Genomic DNA, 19,521 nt, shown 5'->3' with positions numbered 1-19,521 from the left:
TGCGCCACGGCCCGCGCGCCGCCCGGAAGGCCGCCTAGGTGGAGGGCGGGGCTTCGGCCGCGGCTCTGTCCTTCTGCCTGGGGCCGGCGTGCTGGTCGTCCGAGGAAGACGGGCCTGGGTTTGTTTCTCCAACAGCGTTGGAAGAGAAGGGCATGCTGTTCAAGTATACCCGTCTCCCCCGGAGGGCGAGTGGGGACCCCAAGGCCCGCGCGCCCTCAGCCTGGAATTAGGGGGCTTTCCCGAACTGGCCGCCCCAACGCTTGCCAGGCTAAACGTCCTACCCGTCACTAGGATTAGCGGCAATATATACTGAGATCTGCCTACTTCCAAAGCGCTCCGCCCCCACAGGTCCCCCGTTTCTCCCATAGGCTTAACCAGGTGCTGGGCAGCTGAAGTTCCCAGACAGCTCCTGTGAATAGCTGGCACCCCAAATGCAGACTGCCTGAAGCCAAGAAGCCCCTGAATTCCTCCACTGACGAGGCCGCTTATTCTCACCCTAAAAAGAGAGACCTACAGAGGGAAGGGGTTCTCCATGGAAGCACAAACCCACACTGCTTCCTAACCCCACCATCCCATTGTCCCCTCCATGAGAAAATACACGCCAAGTACTCACATTGTCCTTTGTACATACGTGGAATGTTATACATTATTTTCTGCCACCCTTTTTTTCCCATTTAATTATAGTCTTTCAGATCTTTGCATGTCACTACATATAGATAGAGCTTTCTGAGTCTAATAAATGAATAGTATAGCATGTATTTAGTTATGTCTATGTTGATTAACATTTAGTCTCTAATTATTAGCTATGACAAACAATGCTGCAAAGATAAACGTATATCACTGCAAGTACAGGTATTTCTACAGGATATATTCCCAGAAATGGAAAAACTGCTGCCAAATTGCTTCCCAAAAAGTTGTATGGATTTACAGACCCATCAACAGTGTACAAAGAGCCCATCACCCTACAACCTCATCACAATTGGACATCATCAAACTTTTCCCCAATCACAGAATTATCAAAAATTTTGCCAGTGTGATGGGCAAGAAAAATGACATACGTCCCATTAATTTGAATGCTGATCATCTCTCCATGTATTTTTTTGGCCATCTGCATTTCTTTTACTCACAGCTGCTCATTTTCTATCAGTTGTTTACCTTTGTTGATGTGTTTCACTGGGAGTTTTACATAGTGAAGACTACCAGTCTTCTCTGTTGTGGCTTCTGGTTTTTGTATTTTGATTAGAAAAACTTTTGCTACCCCAAGATTATTAAAATATTCTCCTATATTTCTATTAATTACATATTTTCTATTAATATTCTCCTATATTTTATGTTTCTATGAAATTATTTTATAGTTTGTTGTTTTATGTTTATAACTTTAATTTTGTCTGTGTACAATTTTTTTAATGTACAATAGGATTGTTTTATTCACATAAAGGACCATGTATAGCGTGGAATAATTTTTTGTAATTAAAAATAGATATTTTACAGTTAATTGGCCTAATAATGTATTTAGTGCTTCTGTTCTACCTCCTAGTTTTTTGCATAGTGCCTGGGGTCTTAAAAGCTTGCAAGCAGCCATCCAAGGCACAACAATTGGTCTCTATTCACCTGGAGCAACAGAGGAAGGAGAGTCAGGAATAGGAGGAGGACATGGAATGTGTGGCTAATTGCCTCCATGAACAACTGCCTCCTTTACCATGATACCAGAAGAACTAGATGGTGCCCAGCTATCATTACTGAACATTTTGATCAAGATTCTATAGACAAATTCTGATCAGAAGGGGGAAAATATGGAACAGAATTTAAAATTCTAATGGACTCTAGACTTTCTGGAGCCAAGGGGGCTGGATGAATCCCTGAAACTATCACCCTGAGACAATCTTTAAACCTTAACCAAAAATATTCCCTTAAGTCTTCTTAAAACCAAACAATAGTTTAACTAGTAAAAAATGTCTGCCTTGAGCATTATACTCTTTTAAGAACTATCTATATGGGATCAAAGTGACAACAGCAACTCGAAAGATGAGATAGGAACCTTAGGGGGCAGTGAGTTTATGTTAATGGGGGAGGAACAAATCAGAAAGAGAGTGAGAATTGTTGCACAACTCAAAGAATGTAATCAGTGTCACTGAATTGTACTATGTAGAAACAGTTGAATTGGTATATGTTTTGCTATGTATATTAACAACAACAAAATAAAATTTTTAAAAATTAGATATTTCAAGAGACTTCTCTTATCCACAAACATAAAAATTCCCGACTCAAAACTGATTTTGTCTGTGGCTTCACTGGCCTATTGTTTTGTTTTGTTTTTCACCCTAAGTTGTTAATTGACTTTGCCGCATGGCTAAACTTGTTTCTTTCCTGCTTGAAGAGAGCCCTCAATAATAAAACCATTACCTTGTGATTCAATGAAAAAGACTCTGGGCTTCTTTAATTTAAATTTCAAAAGGTCTAATGGCTACAAGTGGATGGAGGGCCAAATCTTCAGGAGTTACCTTTTTAGTGCTACCTCGGCAACCATTAAGTACTTCATCACCATGGAAACTTGTATTCATTAAGCAAAAATTGTTTAAGCCTCTGTGAATTCTCCATTCTCTGGAAGTGGTTTTCCTCTTGTACAAGATAAACATTGCCCCAATTTGCAAATTGTTTATTAAATCATAGAGCAATCAAATATTGTGTTATTATTTTGAATTAATACAAGATTTTATTTTTTAACAATAGTTTTTTTTTATTTTTTATAGAATATCTATTTTTTTTTATCTGAATGGAGAATAAGTAAGTATATAAGATTGCTAAAGAGAAGCAGTAGAAATTGAATGTTTTGTATTATAGAATCAGTACGTCAAGTTTGACTTTGGCAGCCAGAGGTTCTTACAGTTAATTCATGCAGGCCGAGGGCGCGTCACTGCTGTGAAGCAGCAGGGCAGCACAGCCCCCACCAGCAAGGAGTTAGTTTCACACCATCAGGTACTTGTTAAAGGCCACCGTGGCATCACCTGTGCAAGCAAACAGGGAAGGGGACATGGCAGCGGCTACCTTAGTGGAGGAAGCACGGGGAGACTCTACAGTTACTTAAGTTTAAACTAATATTCAATTTATCATAGTTGAAATCTTTTTAATATAGATTTTCTTAAGCCTGTAAGTTCAATGTACAAATTTGACATTCTACTTATAAATCTAGACATTTTTGTATAAAACTAAAACTAATTTCTTGTAACCATTCCTCGATTAAAGTTTAATTAACCCAAGTTGAACAAATTAAACTCCCTTAAGTTATATGTGCTAGTTACAAACTTAGTTCATTACATTCCCTTAACATTTTAAACTAAAAAACGTTTTACGGGCTCATGAATAAATAGACCAATGGAGCAAAACAAAGTCCAGAAAGGTGTTCTAACATATGCAGGGTGTTCAGTATGTGATAAGAATGGCATCTCAAATCAACAGAGAAGATAGTCTATTCAATAAATTACATTGGGACAACTGGATTACTACCTGGAAATAAAAGTTATGTTTGATCCATACCTCACACAGTATACCCGGATGAATTCTAAATGGATCAAAGACTGTGATATAAAAAATAAACCATAAAAGTTCCAGAAGAAAACGTGGGAGAGAAGGAAGCCTTTCTTAACTAAGACAATATTCAGAAGCCATAAAACAAGCACACTAAAAATAGATAAATTGTACTACATTTTTTAAGATCTGCATTTAAAAATCATAAGCAAAAAAATTTTGTAAATCATAAGCAAAGGCAAAAAGCAAATAACAAAATGGGAGAAAATAGTATGAATTCACGTTAAAGACAAATTTCTTTAATATAAAAACAGCTCTTACAATTAAAAGATCAAAATAGAAAAATGGGCAAAGTCTATAAAAATATGGTTAACTAGAAAAGAAATACAAATTGTTCATAAATATATGAAAAATTGCATAACTTCACTTACAACGAAATAAATATAAATTAAAACTAGACCAAGATACTGCTTTTTACCTATCATGGTAGAAAAGTTGGTAATACACTGTGATGGCAAAGCTGTGAGGAAATAGGTACTCTCGTACATTCCTTGTGGAAGGTTAAATTGGTACAATTCCTAGGAGAACACTGTGGCAGTATCTACCAGAATTACAATGCATATTCTCTTTCACCCAATAATTCAACTTTTACTACTCCTGTTATATTTTATTATTACTGTGTTATCAACCTGCCCCTTTTCTGTTGTCCCTAACACTGACATTTAGTGGCTTCTGTCAATTTCGTGAGGTGAAGAACTCTCTCCAATTTATGTTTGTGTTTTTGTTGCTATGGGTTTTGTGGTTATAAAGAATCAAGGAACTTCTGCATAACAGTGTCAGAATAGAACCAGAAAATCCTTAAACATCCTTTGCGTGACAGTGAAATTTAATGCTGAATGTTGGCACTTCTTGCTAGTGAAGTGCAAAATAACAGGTGGTTTTGCAAGTTAGTTTTATTTATAGGTACTGTCTTAGTTATCTAGTGCTGCTATAACAGAAATACCACAAGTGGATGGTTTTAACAAAGAGACAGTATTTATTTCTTTACAGTAAAGTAGGCTAAAAGTCCAAATTCAGGGTGTCAGCTCCAGGGGAAGGCTTCCTCTTCTCTGTTGGCCTTCTCATCAATATTCCCCTGGACTAGGAGCTTCTCCGTGCAGGGGCCCTGGGTCCAAAGGACACACTCTGCTCCTGGTACTGCTTTCTCAGTGGTATGAGGTCCCCTTGTCCCTTTCCTCACTTCTCTCTTTTATATCTCGAGAGATTGCCTCAGGACACAATCCAGTCTTGTAGATTGAGTCCAGCCTCACTAACAACTGCTGCCCATCCTCCCTCATTAACATCATAGAGGCAGGATTTACAACATATAGGATATCACACAATACCAGGAATCATGGCCCAGGCAAATTGATAAACACATTTTTGTGGGGACATAATTCAATCCATGACAAGTACTTTAATCAGAGCAATATAAATGCATCGAGTTAAGTTTTGTGGTAAGCTAGTTTTTTATAGATGGGGAATGGATTTTGAAAGAAATTCTTTTCTTTCCTATTTGTAAATGGGAATTTCTAGGGAGTAGTTATAAACTGGAATTTTGGGGGAATTGGAATGATGACTCACACTTTCAGTCTAATTAGTTTTCAGTTTTACTAATAACCCTATTTGGAGACATAGTCACTTTATTCTGCATCCTAACTGGACAAGAAGAATATGAAAGGAGCAGAGGAACCAAGTTAGTGGTGAGGGAAATATATTCCCACTTAGGGATACAATAATTTCAATCACACTATAGATGATAGCGACTATCATGAAGATGGCAGAGGACCATCCTGTTTTGCATCAAGTTGCCATCAGTGGACGCCAACTGGATAGCAAATAACGACAATAACAGCAGGTGACAGAATCGGAAAGAAGTTTTGAAATGATTAGATAAGGGGTTACTCTGGTTCTCAGAAAATGTGGGTGGAAGACTGAATCTCAGGGAAAGGGCATGAACTGTCATTGCCATAGTGACTATCAGAAAGAGCTCAGCATGCTTATTTGTGACTCAGAATAGTTCTCAAAGCATCTGGTCCTCAAGTTATGTGTCCTGGTTTTGAATCTTACATATAATGGCCCCAAATTTTTAACCCAGTTACCTCAGTTCATCTGTCTCTCAATAGTTGGGTGGAAGATGTACTAACTGAAAAGATAAAGAAATAGGGACAGAGATGATAAGTAAATCAAACCATGGTATTAGTACTTTTGAATTGAGTTCAGGAAAATCCATGTTTTATTGTTTAACCCACTTTCAATGTTAAATTTTATCTTTGTCTTTGGTTTTCAGCAGGCCCACTATGATGTGCTGGGTGTTGTTGATTTTATATTTTGTCATAGATTGAATTGTGTCCCCCAAAAATCTCTGTCAACTTGGCTAGGCTATGATTCCCAGTATTGTGTGATTGTCCACCATTTTGTCATCTGATGTGACTTTCCTATGTGTTGGAAATCCTACTTCCATGATGTTAATGAGATTGGATTGGTGGCAGTTATGTTAATGAGGCAAGACTCAATCTACAAGATGAGGTTGTGTTCTAAGTCAATCTCTTTTGAGATATAAAAGAGAAGTGAGCAGAGAGACATGGTGTGACGGTTAAGATTGTTTGTCAACTTGGCTGGGCCATGATTCTCAGTGTTTTGGCAGTTGTATAATGTTGTGATCACTTCCCTGTTGAGATTTGATATGTGATCACCCCCATGATGGGATCTGCTGTGAGTAGCCAATCAGTTGAAAGGGAGTTTCCTTGGGTATGTGGCCTGCATCGAATATAAATGGACATTCTGGCAAGGGTCATGGGCTTTTACTCACTCTGGATCCTGCAGCTCTGTTTGTCTGACCAAAAGTTCTTGCGACTTGAGCTAGCAGCTTACCTGTGGTCTTGCCTCCTGATCTCAGGATTTGTTGATCGTCACAGCCTGTGAGCAACAGCCCTGCTTTCTGTCTGAACTGCCGATCTTGGGTTCACCAGCCCCGGTGACTACATGAATCGAGAAGCCTCTATCCTGACCCACAGACTTGGAACATTCCAGCCTCTACAACCAATTGAGCCATTTCTGTGATATAAATCTCTATCTATAGATTTATACACTTTACTGGTTTTGCTTCTCTAGAGAACCCAGCCTAAGACACATGGAGACCTCATATCACCAAGAAAGCAGCACCAGGAGCACAGCTTGTCCTTTGGACTGGGGTCCCTGTGCTGAGAAGCTCCTAGACCAGGGGAAGATTGATGACAAGGACCTTCCCCCAGAGCCAACAGAGAAAGAAAGCCTTCCCCTGGAGATGGCACCCTGAATTCAGACTTCTAGCCTCCTATACTGTGAGAGAATAAACTTCTCTTTGTTGAAGCCATCCACTTGTGGTATTTCTGTTATAGCAGTACTAGATGACTAAGACATATTTTCTGCTTAGAAGTCACAGAGCTTCTTTAATCTGTGATTTGGTGTCTTTCATTCATTTTGGAAAACTCTTGACTATTGTCTCTCCAAATATTGTTTCTGCTCCATTCTCCCTCCTCTTCTGAGAAACTAATTACACGTATGTTAGACCTTTTATTTTTTTCCCACATGTCGCTAATGCCATTTCCGTATTTCTATTCTTTCCTTCTGTGCTTCAGTTTGGATATTTTCTATTGATTTGTCCCCAGTTCATAATCCTGTGTTCTGTTGTGTCTAATTTGCTGAGTGCATAATTTCATTTATTGTACTTTTCAGCTCCTCAATTCCCATTTGATTTTATTTTGATAGATTCCAATACTCAGGTGAGATTGTCCATCTTTTTTCTTATTTTCTTGAACCTGTTAATCATAGCTATTTGAAAGTCAGCTAACTGTGATATCTGACTCATCTGTGGATCTGTTTCTATTGTCTTTTCTTCTCTTACTTTTGATGTATTAATAATTTTTTAATTAAATACTGAACATTGCTTATAAAAAATTGTAGAGATTTCAAACATTGTTATCATCCTCCAGGGAGGGTTTATCTTTCCTCTGATAGGCCAATGAGAGGAGTGGCCAATCACCTTAATCCAGGGGACTGGACTGAGGCAAGACTGGGCTGAGGCTCTAATAGGGCTCAGTCTATCTCTGTCTATCCAACTTCCAACTGGGGGCCTTGCAGCAACCCACCTCCACTCCTACCCAGCAGATTCCAAACGCCAATCCTTGTCTTACAAGTCTAGCAAAACCTCCCTCTGCTTCTCAGAGGCTTTCCACTTAGGTGTCAGTTTATTGCCCCACACAATCCCAGAATTCAAAATATATCCTTGGGAATCCCCCTTCTCTTAGCCTCTGCCAAAAGCTCTGCTGATTTTCTGTCCCCAGCAGTGGCCCTCTGTGGATTCAAAGTCTGAATTTCCAGCTTCATTGCCCAGACTTGATAAATGCCTTCAAGGTTTTACTTCTGTTCTGAGAATATCGTGTTGCTTTTTTTTTAAATTATTAAAAAAAATTTTTTTGTTAGAACAACTCAGCAAAATAAAATTCCAGTTTTTATTGTTGGGCAACACTGTTTCACACATACATCAAACAGGTCAAAAATAAAATAAGTAAATAAATAGCAACTTCATGTATAAAAAAAGGAAGAAAAACCTTTTATCTTTTTGCCTTTTTAACCATCTCATGCAAACCAACTACTTATATTACAGCTAAGACCATACACAAAAAAAGTTACTGGAAAGCTTGGAATATGGTTGTACTTTTCGTTGTTATTTTTGCTTTTTTTACAAGGTTATTTTTCTCCTTTGAGATTATAATTAGCACGGTCACACCACAAGTAAATCAGAAGTAGGACAGAGAACTCTCTGAAGGCTGGTTTGGTCAGCGGAGATCATTAAAAATGGCTGAGCCCTAACAATATGTACAAAAATATAACATGTAAATAAAAAACACAAATTTTCCTCTTTAAAGTACTTTTAAGAGAAGAAGCAAGGCCTTGGAAGTTTTGGTTCTTTTTTCCTTGCCTGTTGCAAATTCATGTTGTGGTTTTGGTTGGGTGGTGGACAGCGCATGCCTTCTGCCAAGTTTAGATTTTGAGATGGGAAGTGGAGGGTGAATAGGTCATGGTGACTTTTTTTTAAGTTTAACTTTTCCTTTTTTGCTGTCTGGTCATCCTCATCAGACTTCTGCTTCTTGGTGTCACCATCACCATCCTCATCATCTTCAGCTGCCCATTTGCCAGTAGCTGCGTCAATCTCCTCATCTTCATCTCCAACCTCTTCCTCCCCAGCACCACCTTCCTCCTCTTCCTCCCCACATTCTTCGTCTTCTTCATCTACTTTGAGGTCAGCCTCCTGTTCCCCATTTTCCTCATTAGCATTCCCATTAGCTGTGCATCTCCTCCATTTTCCACCTCCTCCACAACCTCCTTCTTCTCCTCTAAGTCCTTGGTGGTGATCTCAGAGCTAGTGTCCACAGCCGCATCTGACATGGTGGGGCATGCCGCTGATCCGATGCAGCAGATTACAAAGAAAGCAAGCATTCAGGGACTCTGGCAAAAAGCTGCAGGAGTCCGGAGGAGGTGGCTGCTGGGAGCACAGAACGGAGTTGGAGACAATGCAAAGACAGCTTTTCAGAGTAGCCAGTAGCTCATTAAATCTTTTAAAAATAATAAAAAAGAAAAATAAATATCAATCCCCCAAAGTTTCATTACCTAAAATATAACTATTACTAACATTTTGATGTAAAAATTTCCAATGCTTTCTTCTTAATCAGAGCTTTTCTTAAACATAGATAACCCATATATGCAATTTTTATCCTACTCTTTAAGCTTAATATATCCGTGATAGTTAAGAGTGTGTATTAACTTGGCTGGGCCATGATTCTCAGTGTTTATAATTGATCACTCCCATGATTGAATATGCTGTGAGTAGCCAATCAGATGAAAGGGAGTTTCCTTGGGAGTGTGGCCTGCTTCTGAATATAAGCAGACTTTCTGGCTTTTTGCTCACTCTGGATTGTGCAGCTGCCTCCTGTCGTCTCACCCCTTGTTCTTGGGACTTGAGCTAGCAGCTTACCTGTCGATCTTGGGATGTGTCGATCTTCACAGCCTGTGAGCAAGAGTCAGCTCCCCAACATGCTGATCTTGGGTTTGCCAGCCCCTGCAGCTATGTGAATCAAGAGAAACCTTGTGGTCTTGCCTGCTGATCTTGGAATTCGTCGATCTTCACAGCCTGTGAGCAGGAGCCCTGCTCTCTGACCTGCTGATCTTGGGCTCGCAAGCTTTTACAGCTGTGTGACTTGGGAGAGGCCTCTACCCTGATCCACGGACTTGGGATGTTCTAGCATCTACAACCACATGAGCTGTTTCCTGGATATAAATCTCTCTATATTTATATGTTTTACTGGTTTTGCTTCTCTAGAGAACCCAGCCTAAGACAATGTCTTAAGCATTTTTCATTTTATTTCTGTCAAAAGAAACTGAGTCAATAATAAAATTAATCTATTAGATGAGGTTTATTTGGATAGAGGATTCCTAAACTGGGTAGCACCAAACTATGTGTGGAAGGGTACTCCACCCACTATCAGCAATGACTGTGTTCTTATTTGACAAAACGGGAAAGCAAAGAAACTTATTTCTGATTGGCTTATACTGTCAGGATTTCATCGGTCAATAAAGGTAACAGTGCTGTCAGGATCTCATTGGTCAATGACGGTGGCGTGATTTACAGGAAAGCTGGGCAGTTACAAGAAGTTTTATTTGGCTTAATGTGGTACAGTGAATAACTTAATATGGCCCTTCTAGCCATAGTCTTTGTAACTCCCACCAAATCACTGGGTGAGGAATATGCAGATGAGGTACATGTGGCCCACCAAGGGGACAGGATAGCTTGCTGATAAAGTAAATAAGATGTATGGCACCCTTGTTGGGATGAGACCATGCAAATAAGGTGTATGGAATCCTAAGGAGGGGATTGGCCAGTTTTGTCATCCCACTACACTTAAAGGGAGATATGGAGAGAGAGAGGGAGAGAGAAGCTGTAACAAGGAAGACAGAGAGAGGCAGCAGAGGCAGCAGAACCAGGACAGAGAGGGAGAGCTATAATACCAGAGATGGGGAGAAGCAGCAGCAGAGAATCAGTGGCAGCAGAACCAGGAGACAGCGCAGTGGGCTTCCCCGTCTATGAAGCGAGAAAGCTGAGTGCCTTCAGGCAAGCGGCTTGCTGATTGAGTAGGATGCCTCCAGGCACTTGGTGGAGTTAGGTTTGCCAATCCATGGAGCTAGAGCTGAGCACCTTCAGTCTGAGGCTTCCTGTGGACAGGGGTGCCTCTAGGCACTTACTGGCAGAGCTAAAAGGGCTTTGTAACACTTGCCCAAGCAGGGCAGAGGCCAGGCCAAGAGACAAGAAGAGGCCTGCCTGCCACACGGCTGAGAAGAGGCTGTTCTGATCAAAGAACTGTATCCTGACCGTTCCTGAACCTGAATTGCAACCTGTTACTTCCCTAATAAACCCCATAACTATAAATATGATCTGTAAGTTCTCTGTGGCCATTGCAACAAATTATCGAGCCCAGTAGAGAAGTAGAGAGTGCCATGGGAGGGACAGTTAATATCAGAATTGGTAAAAAGCTTGGAGGATGGAGGCATCTCTGACCTCCACCTCTGAAGTATCAGCCTTGGGCGTTGATCTTGATTCTCTTTCCCCTTGTGAAGTTAGAGAAGGACAGACTATGCCACCACCACGCCATAGTTACACTTAAGTTTTGAAAAAGGCAAGTCTTAGGAGCATTGTCCACCCAGCCACCACCAGTGTAGTTTTGTCAACCACCCGACTCCATTTTTGTTTCATTTAATAATTATTGACCAAAGAAGGTCTTTGATCAAGTTACTGGCATCTCATTTTGTCTTCTCCTGGGCCTTCTTCTGTATAGGCTTTTGCTAACTGATGTCTGACAATAGTCTCCTATTTCCAGGTACTCACCATGCCATAGCTAAGGCTCCAGGCAGTGCTAATCAGAGGCAGAGCGGGTAACTGATTGATGAATGGAGTAAGAGTGTGTTTGAGAAACACTGTCAACTGGGTCAGCCTGGTCAAAGCTCCATGGCTTGATTATTTTTACTGCAAAAGGCCAAACAGTTACTTCTGGAAGCATTGTTCAGTGGAGGGAATAAATGTTGATAGACTGGTTATAAATATTCTGAAAACAATTTACTTTTGATCACCCCACAGAATACCACAATCATAATTAAAATTATAATTCCTGTTTGGATTAAAGAACATATCCAAGACCCTACATTAGTAGGGAGCCAGCTAAGCAGATCAAATCCCCAGGTGGAATGAAATTCTACTTGATGTAACCAGTCTGCTTATTGTTGGGTTTTGGTTACAGCTTGTTTGACTTGTTGAGTGGAATTTATGTATGTGCAACAAGAAGTGTTAGCTATCACACAGATGCTTCCTTGTTGGGCCAGAAGGAAATCTAAAACAATTCTCTGATCTAGCACTACCCTAGCTCAAAAGTTGAGAGACTTCTGTTGAGCTTGTATAGCCTCAGCTATGGAGTCAGCTGTTACTGCCATAGTTTGAGACAGGTTACAAACAGGGACAGATTACCCAATAAGCAAGGTAATCACGTGCTTAGGGCATCAATAAAACAGGGGCACCAGTTGTCCAAAACAAAGGCCCATAGATGCCAAGCAGACAGGACACAAGGAAAAGCGAGCACTGCAGGGGAAGGAAACTGGCAGGGCACTAAATGAAATTGATACCAGCTTCAGTGCATGAGAATGTGCTGGCCAGAAATAAAGTTCATGCAGGGTCATGAGAGCACCCATTCACAAAGCTGTTTAAGCAATGAGGCCCCTACCACTTAAACACCTTCATTGACATCTGTCTCCTATAGTCCTTTCCCGTGTAATTGCAACTCCTTATCTTGGTGCGTCTCTTGGGAGTATACTATTTTTTTCTAATAAACAAGAGGTGGGGTTGGGCTGTTGAGTCTAATTCTTGCTACATTGACCAAACATGCAACTGAATCCAACATGAGTGGTTATTGGGCAAAGATGGATCATATTAACAGATAACAGGCCTCTGATCCATTTTGAGAGAACCATCTTGTACATCCACATCTGCTGATCTAGCAACTCCTGCCAGGAGGGCCAGCAATGCTCTTTGCCATGATACAAACCCAAGGGTATGCTCTTGTGCACATCCTGGTAAACAACCAATGTTCCAGATGACGTGCAAAAGCGAGGGAACTCAAATAAGTCAACCATTGCAATGAATTAAATCAAGTTACTTTTTAACTGTATAGCATTTGTGCATATTCTTTAATGATCATAAACTACACAATAGAATACTCATTTTCATCCCTAAAGAGACTCAGAAACCCTCAGCTTACAATAATGATTCAAGAAAGACTCAATTCATTATCTTTGTGAAGTATGGAAATAGATATTGTTTGGCAGCTTAATTGTGATGGAATTATTGAAGAATTTGTAAGAGCAAAGAATAGAAAGAAATGTTTTTAATTATAACATGTTAGAGATGAAAGATCTACCTAAAAATAAAATACAGGAACTTGTTTTCTGATCATTAAATTTTCTTTTATAACATCTGTTCATTTGTTCATTTATAATTATAGCATTTATTATAAAACAAGATTAAAAATTGAAGTATGAACTATTTAAAGCAAAATTGGTAAGAGTCCATTATTGTGGGAGATCAACAGAATTTTACATTGATTGTTGAAACAACTAAGTTCACTGACTGATTTTCTTTGTTGTAGATATGTGGAATATTCTTTTTGTAGAAAATGTGCTATATAGTAAAAATCTTAGTACCCTGGATCCACTAAAATTTTTATAATCCAGTTCATCTCTGTTATGGATTGAATTGTGTCCCCAAAAAATAGGGGCCTACTTGACTAGGCCATGATTTTCAGTACTGCGTAATTTTCTACATTTTGTGATCTGATGTAATTATCCTATGTGTTATAAACCCTAATCTCTCTATGATGTTAATGAGGCGGGATTAGAGGCAGTTATGTTAACAAGGCAGGATACAATCTACAGGATTAAGTTGTATCTTGAGTCAATCTCTTTTGAGATATAAAAGAGATTAAACAAGTGAGCAGAGACCATTACCATCAAGAAAGAAGAGCCTGGAGTGGAACTCGTCCTTGGACCGGGGTCCCTGCACTGAGAACCTCCTAGACCTAGACCCAGGGGAAGATTGATGCCAATACACATGGAGATCTCCAAGGAACGTTGGGCCCACACATGTTGAAAGGAGACAAGGACCTTCCCCTAGAGCCGACAGAGAGACAAACCCATCCCCTAGAGTAGGCACCCTGAATTGGGTACTTCTAGCCTCCTAAACTACGAGAGAATAAATTTCTATTTGTTAAAGTCATCTGCTTGTGGTTTTTCTGTTACGGCGGTACTAGATAACTAAGACAATCTCATTCTGCTAAAATGGCATATACCACTTATACGTTCAACTGCTATTATAGCTGTATTTAAAAAGAAGTTACATCATGGATAGCTAAGACACACATGCACAAATATATATATATATATATATGTATATATATATCTAACTCATATATTCTGTTCAAATTCATGAGTAAGCAGAAAAGGGGGCACCACAGATTATCAGTGCTTAGGGCCCTCACATTCCAAAAAAGGGTGATCCAATAGAATGCGGAAATTATCGAACAATATCATTAATATCATATGCAAGTAAAATTTTTCTGAAGATCATTCAAAAGCGGTTGCAGCAGTACATCAACAGGGAACTGCCAGAAATTCAAGCCAGATTCAGAAGAGAGTGTGGAATGAGGGATATTCGTTGCTGATGTCAGATGGATCCTGGCTGAAAGCAGAGAATACCAGAAAGAAGTTTATATTTGTTTTATTGACTATGCAAAGGCATTCAATTGTGTGGATCATAACAAATTATGGATAACATTACAAAGAATGGGCATTTCAGAACACTTAAATCATGCTCATGTGGAACCTGTACATAGACCAAGAGGCAGTCGTTCAAACAGAGCAAGAGGATACTGCATGGTTTAAAATCAAGAGAGGTGTGCATCGGGGTTGTATCTTTTCACCATACTTATTCAATCTGTATGCTAAGCAAATAATTGTAGAAGCTGGGCTATATGAAGAAAAATGCGGCATTAAAATTTGTGGAAGACTCATTAACTAACTTTGATGTGCAGATGACACAACCTTGCTTGCTGAAAATGAAGAGGACTTGAAGTCCTTACTGACGAAGATGAAAGACTACACCCCTCAGTATGGGTTACACCTCAACATAAAGAAAACAGAAATTCTCACAACTGGATCAATAAGCAACATCATGATAAATGGAGAAAAGATTGACGTCGTCAAGGATTTCATTTTACTTGGATCCACCATCAACACCCATGGAACCAGCAGTCAGGAAATTAGCTGACGTATTACCTTGGACAAATCTGCTGCAAAAGATGTCTTTAAAGTGTTGAAAAGCAAAGATGTCACTTTGAGGACAGAGGTGCGCCTGATCTAAGCCATGATATTTTCAATCGTCTCATATGCATGCGAAAACTGGACAATGAATAAGGAAGACCAAAGAAGAATTGATGCATTTGAACTATGGTGTTGGTGAAGAATATTGAATATACCATGGACTGCCAAAAGACTGAACAAGTCTGGGTTGGTAGAAATACAGCCAGAATGCTCCTTGGAAGCAAGGATGGCTAGACTTTGTCTCACATACTTTGCACATGTTATTAGGAGGAACAAGTCCCCGGAGAAGGACATCATGCTTGGTAAAGTAGAAGGTCAACGAGAAAGAGGAAGACCTTCCATGAGATGGATTAACACAGTGGCTGTGACAATTGTCTCAAGCATAACAATGTTTGTGAGGATGGTGCAGGAATGGGCAGTGTTTCATTCTGTTGTACATAGGGTTGCTATGAGTCGAAACTGACTCAATGGCACCTAACAACAACAACAACAAGATCCCTCACATGCCTTAATGTGGCCCTGGTTACAAATCATGACTTCATTTACACTGACTCCCAGCCAGGAAAGTAAGGACTTAATAAAGGAAGTGAAAGCTGTGGGGTTAATACCTTCTGTCAAGACATCTCATTTGTTTCTAATTCTTCCAAAAAATTTAGGGTGCTAGTCCAATGCATACTTTCATTGTGTGAGTGGAATTCTAGTGGGACCCCAAGGGTTCCATGAGTGCAGCCTCCTGACATTCTCCTGCCATCAAAGCATTGGAGGGCACAGGCATCATCTGAGTTCTGAAGAGTTTTATGATCTTTATACCAACTAGAGCTTCCACAAAGAAAAGCATAACCTTTGGGTGCAAAGGGGACACAGACTACAGTGACATTATTAACAGATTCATTATAGGGAACGGCATCATTCGCCTGCATTAACCAATTTTCAGGAAGAGAATGATTGCAAATAGAGAGTCTTCCCAAATCACAGGGATTGAGGAACTTCTGACAGACTGAAGGATCTCTTTTATAAAGCTTCAAATTTTTCCCTGAACAACAGTTTTCATCTAGGAAATCAAAGTTCCTGGAGTTGTAGGGATGGAACCCAAATCTGACAAAGTCTAAATGGCTGAGAGATCCTCAAGAATGCTTACATTCTGATGGACCCCAATCTGTATAATTAATCCATGTTAGCAGTAAGTGGTTATGTTTTTCATTTCAGTGAGATTAAAGCCAGGAGCAGTTAAATCATGTTGAGCATTTGGAGGATGCCAGAATCTAACTCTAATTCCATGAGTTACTCGGATGGTTGAGCTGACAATGGCATTCAGGATTCCAGTGTAATTGAGGACATATAAAGCTAAAGGTGAGCCCTGGTGGTGCAGAGGTTAACCACTTGGCTGCTAACCAAAAACGTCAGCAGTTTGAATACATTAGCCGCTCCTCCGAAACCCTATGGGGCAGTTCTACTCTGTCCTATACGGTAGCTATGAGTTGGAATTGACTTGATGGCAATGGGTTAAAGCTATAGGGTTTGAATTAGAATGTACCAAATAGGGAGAAGGATGGCAAATCCAACAGTCTGTCAAATTTCCTACTGAAGCTACTGCCTGGGCTAAACTAACAGAAGCATTATTTTTTCATTTTTGGGCTTTAAATACAAGCAGGGATAATTAAGCAAAAACAATCAACTTATTTATCATCAAAAGAATGTTTAATAAGTCTATTGGTACAAGGGTGCTAAGGTCATTTGATGGGGAAAAAGGAGTCTCTTCAATAAAATTGATTTCCACATGTAGAAAAATGAACAGGATCCATGCCTCATACCATCCACAAAAACAAATTCAAAATAGATTGAGGACCTAAACACGCAAACCAAAACCATAAAATTCTTAGAAGAAAAAGCTGTCAGGCCTAGCTTTTAACAATGGATTATCTAATAACAAAAGCATAAACAGCAAATGACAAAATAAACAAATGGGGCCTCATAAAAATTAAACACTTTTGTTCATTGAAAGACTTTACCAAAAAAGTGATAAGACAAGCTACTGACTGGGAGAATATCTTTGGAAACCACATATCCGACAAGAATCTAATAACCAAAGTGTATATAAAACTTTGATAACAACAAAAAGACAAATAACTCAATCATAAACTGGGGAGAGGACATAAATAAACATTTCACCAAAGAAGACATTCAAATGGCCACCAAACACATGAAAAGATAACCAGTGTCATTAGTTCTCAGAGAGATGCAAATCAAAACCACAATGAGATACCGTTTCACTCCCACTAGGATGGCTAAGATTAAAAAAAAATGATAATAACAAATGTTGGCGAGCATGTGAGGAGATTGGAATCCTTATCCATTGCTGGTAGAAATGCAAAACAGTACAGCCATTGTGGAAAACAGTGTGGCGGTTCCTCAAAAAACTAACAATAGAACTACCATATGACCCAGCAGTTCCACTCCTAGGTATATTTCCAAAAGTCTTGAAAGCAGAGACTCAACAGAGACTTGTACACCAGTGTTCATTGCAGTGTTATTCACAATAGCCAAAATGTGGAATCAACTTAAAAGCCCGTCAATAGATGAAAGAATAAACAAAATGTGGTACATACATACAATGGACTACTACTCAGCCAGTAGGAAAAATGAAGTCTTAATACATGCTACAGTATGGATGGAGCTGGAAGACGTTATGCTGAGTGAAATAAGTCAACCACAAAATGACAAATATTGCATGACTTCACTTATAAGAACTGCAGTTTTCACCAAAGGATCTCCAGGTGGAGCTCTCAAACAAAAATGAAGCTTCAAACAAAAAAGTTGCCAAACTAGTATTTCTAACAAAAAATATGCCACGATAATATCTCCTATTATGCAGAAAGGCAGTAAAGTTCATACTTTGATAGCACTTACCTCAGCAGGAGCATTTCTGAAACGTTCACGGAGTGTAAGAAGCAGAATACAATGGATCCACTGTGGCACTACCAAGCAATCCAGGTCTCCTCCAGATCGGACGAGGTATTTGCTAGTGAAGACCCTGCTGTCACTGAACCAATCTGTTGTAGGTAAACAACTTTCACCAAAGCCTTCTGTGACAAAGAGATTTGTATTGTGACATATCAGAAAACAAAGATGGGAAATTGCCTGCAACACTCAGGCTATTAACAGATCAAAATCCAAAGAAGTACAATCTAGAAGTGCTTTCTATACAATTTTGACAGGTGCTGATTCGTTTTGAGTAAATTACTTACAAATCGTGATTGGTTAAAGACAAAAACTAAGATCATGATCGGGTGACCTTTTTCTTTTCTAACAATGTGGTCCCTTGGCTCAGGGGTTCTAGGTCTGTCATATGATGACTGTTTTTCATTTCTCATGTGGGCTATGTATGGTATTTGGTAGATCTTTAACTTGCTTCCTGGGGTAAATTGTTATTTCGTTTTGGTATGTAGGTCCACTGTCCATTGAACCGGTTAGAGCATTCTGTCCCACTTCTTTGATGTAGTTTTCTATTGTTTCAAGCTTTTCAGATTCTGACCAACAAGTTGACCTTTTTGGTTATGGCCTGCTGTGGTTAGATTAACCGTTTATCAATCTTAAAAGCTTGCAAATGGCCATCCAAGTCACAATTTGTCTCTATTCGCCTAAAGCAACAGAGAAAAAGAGGAGAGTCAGGCATAGGAGAAGGATATGGAATGTGTGGCTAATTGCCTCCATGAACAACTGCCTCCTTTACCATGAGACCAGAAAAGCTGGATGGTGCCCCGGCCAGGGGCAGATTAACCAGTAAACACGGTATGCTCTGGCTTATAGTAAGCAAGGTACACACAGGCCTAATTGTGTTTACTTACTAATCTGTAATGCACAGTTTCACTGATGCGGTGAAACCCATGTGTAATTGTGCACTACAGATTAGTAAGTAAACACAATTAAATTTATTGAGTAATCCATCCCTGTGCCCGGCTACCATTACTGAACATTTTGATCAAAGATTCTATAGAATAGTCCTGAGCAAAAGGGGGAAAATGCAGCTCAGAATTTCAAATTATCATGGGCCCCAGACTTCCTGGAGCCATGAAGGTTGGATGAACCCCCGAAACTATTGCCCTGAGATAATCTTTAAACCTTAAACCAAAAATATCTCTGAAGTTCTTCTCAAAACCAAACAATAGTTTAGCTTAACTAGTAAAAAATGTTTGCCTTGAGCATTATACTCTTTTAAGAACTGTCTATATGGGATCAAAGTGCCAACAGAATTTGAAAGATTAGATAGGAACCTTAGAGAGCAGTGAGTTTATGTTAATGGGGGAAGAACAACTCAAAGAATGTAATCAATATCACTAAATTGTACATGCAAAACTGTTGAATTTGTGTATGTTTTGCTGTGCATATTCTCAACAACCACAGCAAAATAAATAAAATTTTTTAAAAACATGAAAAAAAGACAAGTTTATGAACAAAAATGAACAATACAAGATTCCTGATGGTTAAAGAAGAGCTTATTTG

At 39.4% G+C, this 19,521-nt stretch overlaps 1 pseudogene; it reads right to left on the bottom strand.

Annotated features, from left to right (window-relative positions):
- Positions 1 to 34: 34 nt before the first annotated feature.
- Positions 35 to 8,994, bottom strand: LOC101348412 (prothymosin alpha-like; annotated as a pseudogene).
- Between the last annotated feature and the right edge of the window lie 10,527 nt (positions 8,995 to 19,521).

Source organism: Trichechus manatus, unplaced genomic scaffold, assembly GCF_000243295.1.
Source record: "Trichechus manatus latirostris isolate Lorelei unplaced genomic scaffold, TriManLat1.0 scaffold00020, whole genome shotgun sequence".
Classification (NCBI taxonomy): domain Eukaryota; kingdom Metazoa; phylum Chordata; class Mammalia; order Sirenia; family Trichechidae; genus Trichechus; species Trichechus manatus.
Note: the sequence above shows the minus strand (reverse complement) of the source record. Positions and strands in the feature narration are given on the sequence as shown.